The 3509-nt window shown below is 43.2% G+C and overlaps 1 pseudogene; it reads left to right on the top strand.

Annotated features, from left to right (window-relative positions):
• The first annotated feature begins 220 nt into the window (after nt 1–220).
• Nucleotides 221–2980, top strand: LOC127669348 (PRAME family member 8-like; annotated as a pseudogene).
• The last annotated feature ends 529 nt before the right edge of the window (nt 2981–3509 follow it).

Here is a 3509-nt window from a genome sequence, read left to right as displayed (position 1 = left end):
GTGCTTAAAAGATAATCCACATGCTGAGAGTGATGAACTTGTGGCTTGGAGACCAAAGGATTGTATAATTGGGCAGACTGTGTTCTCCATTATTGCCAGAGCATGGGCTCTATACTTCTGGTTCATGAAATATGTGAGAAATAGAACTTCTCAAAACTTAGCCTGAAATTATGTCTCCTAAATGCTTCACCAGGTTGCTTCCAACTGAATACCTAGCCGGATGAGCACTTACAACCCTCCCACACTCCAGAAGCTGGCACTGGATGAGCTTCTGAGGAAAGATGCCATAAACTCTTCTGATCTGGACTACCTGCCCACGGTGCTTTTCCCACCACTCTTCCTAGAGGCTTTCAATGGCAGACACACACAGATATTGAAGGCAATGGTGGCAGCCTGGCCCTTTACCTGCCTCCCTGTGGGGGCCCTGATGAAAACCCCTGATGTGGAGGTCTTGCAAGCTGTGCTGGATGGCAAAGATATACTGCTGATACAGAATGTTAGTCCCAGGTAAGCTAGGCCCAAGGAGGCTAAATGGTAAATCATATGGATAGTGGTAAGACACACATTAGGGCAGGAAGAATGGGGAAAACAGCATAGTGGATAATGATGCCATTGACATGGGGATTTGTGGAAATACTATTCAATTTGAAAACTTATCTAAATGACATTCATAGGTCAGGACAGCTCAGGGTACAAGGAGCCATGTTAGGATGAGCCTTTCTGTGCCTTTCCTACAGGCACTAGATATGGAAGAGCCACAAGTCAAGAGGGTCATGTCTCCAGATGCATCTCATGCAGTTTCTTTGCCTGCCTGGTGTGATGTACTGTGTTGGAGGTGATCTTAGACATGTGTGACTCAGGCTAACTCCATGTTGGTTCATTTAACATTATGAAACTTTGCCTTTATTTATCACAGAAGTAGGAAGCTTCAAGTCCTGGACTTGAGAGATGTTCACCAGGATTTTTGGGATGTATGGGCTGGAAGAAAGGATGAAGACTGCTCAGCAAAGACTGGAAATGAGAAGCAAATTGCAAAGCACATTCCTAGATATGCACTGAGGCAGCGTTTGAAGGTGGTCACTGACCTGAGCCTTGGCTTCTGTCTGCAACAACATCAAACATGCTTACTACAATGGGCCCAGCAGAGAAAACAATCTTTGAGGCTATGCTGTCTGAAGATGAAGATTTGTCACTTCCCAATGGAGATTATCAGGGAGATCTTGAACATTTTTTCAGCCAAACTATATTGGGGAATTGGAAATATACACAAAACAGGTCCTATCCTTTCTAGGTTGCTTTGCACCTTGCTTTGGCCAGATGAGAAATCTTCGCAAATTCCATCTAAGGGAAAGAAGATTGTGGATCTCACTTAGTGGTGTGCTTCGTTTTCCACATGTAAAGAACTGTGCTGCCAAATTCCTTTCTCAGTTCTCCAAACTCAACTATCTCCAACACTTCTCCATGAATGGTGACTACTTTTCCAGTGACAGCATGAAACAGTTGTTCAGGTAAGGAAGGATAGTGATCTGTTTCTGTTATAGCAACAACCTTTCCCTTTACTTCAATCATTAGTGGGCAACTGAGGTGTGACACTCATAGAGGATGTTACAGTGATGCACTTATTACACAATCAATATGTGGATTGTATCCTTCTTAATGGAGCTCACTTGATTCTGTCCCCACTCACGTGGAAGAGTATGAGCTCGGGTAAGCGATATTGAGAAAGCTGTCTTGTAAGCATGTCCATTGTGTGGGTCAGATGCTGTAAGTGTGCTTTCCATAATACTCTTTGGGATCCAGGCAAAACTGATTCAAGGTAATAGGACAGACTAGAGGGGCCAGATATGGGGAGGCTCCACACCTACCCTCTACAAAGATATGTGAGAACAGTAACCAGTTTGTTCCTCTATTGGAGTCAGTCAGCCTCTACTTCTCCATAAAGGAAATGATGATTTGAACACAAATTGGGACTAAGTGGAAGGGAAATCTGTGACACTGTGGTGGGGGTCATCAGTGTCAGGGTGAAACACTGTGATTAGGGATAAAGATTGTGGAGATTGCTGGGACATGGATAAAGTCTGCAGGGCATAGGCGAAGATATTGCCAGAACCCTTCTGTGCTAGTTCTTTCTAGGTGTGCTCTCCTAGCATGATGGGGCAAACTCTAGTTTTCTGACAGAGTGAGGAAGGGTTATTGCAGACATGTGCTCTGATCCCACCCTACCTGAGTGTAATATGCTTCAGTAAACAATGCTATGAGGACACAAACAAATACCATCATGCTGTTTCCCCAGGGTAGACCTTCAACATAAGCATAGATTGACTCTACATATGTGGATTCTCTGTGTCAGTATTTATCTTTCTAATGTCCTCCAGAACCATGACTCAGAACAATTTTCGTGTTCTTTCTCTAGATGCCTGAAGAGCCCCTTGGAGTCCTTGTCTATGACTGTCTGCCAACTCTCAAAGTCAGACTTGAAATACATGTCAGAGTGTCAGAGGCTCTATCAACTGAAACACATGCACATTGATGATGTAGTGTTTCCCAAGGCATGTTCCAAGAGTCTCCGAATTCTCCTAGAGAATGTATCTGAAACTCTGCAAACCCTGCAGTTAGAGAACTGCAGGATGAATGACTCTCAGCTCAAAATCCTTTTGCCTGCTCTGGGCTAGTGCTCACAGCACACCTCTGTCAATTTCTATGAAATGACTTCTCCACTGCTGTAATGAAGGACATTCTGCAATGCATGGCCAATCAAAGCAATCTGATTGTTGAGCAGTACCCTGCTCCACTAGAGTGCTATGATCACGAGGGTTATCTAATAGTGAACAGATTTTCCCAACTGTGTCAAAATCTCATGGACATACTCATGGCCAGAAGTCAGCCCAAGACTATCACATTTGCTTAAGAAACCTACCGTTATTGTTGGAGTCACTGCATCGATGATATGAAGACAAGACTTTGCTGTTGCTGGCAGTAAAGAGGAGGTTGATTCTAGTTGCTAGGAATGGATTTCCAGAATTTTATGGTTTCAGATCCATTGGAATCAAAATGGTGTTCTGTGTATGGAGACCACAAGGGTCACTTGAAATGAAGAATACGATAATAACATCAGGTGTCTTGTAGAATCAGAAAGACAGTACTGCATTTCTAAATGTGCCCCCATCGAGACAGAGTTGCCATTGTCTTCCCCATGTTGTAAATATATGGCCAATCTCTGAACTGAATGGTCTCCTCTCATGTACTACTGAGTGACCTCAGTTTTAGGTTTATGCTCATAGTATCCTATGACCTCATGATGTATGATCAAAGAAATTATCATGTAAGATATATTGGTAGCATTAAAGTCAATTATGACATTGTCTTTTTCTCTTTTCTTCCCACTCTTTGGCACCTTGGTGGGTATGTACACAGAATTGTCAAACTAATTGTGAGTGGCTCTTGAAAACCAACATCTGTCCAGTACCTTCCTTGTGATGTGAAGTGATTGTCGACTCAGTGTCATTCCT

This window comes from Apodemus sylvaticus, chromosome 19, assembly GCF_947179515.1.
Source record: "Apodemus sylvaticus chromosome 19, mApoSyl1.1, whole genome shotgun sequence".
NCBI classification, from domain to species: Eukaryota; Metazoa; Chordata; class Mammalia; order Rodentia; family Muridae; genus Apodemus; species Apodemus sylvaticus.
Note: the sequence above shows the minus strand (reverse complement) of the source record. Positions and strands in the feature narration are given on the sequence as shown.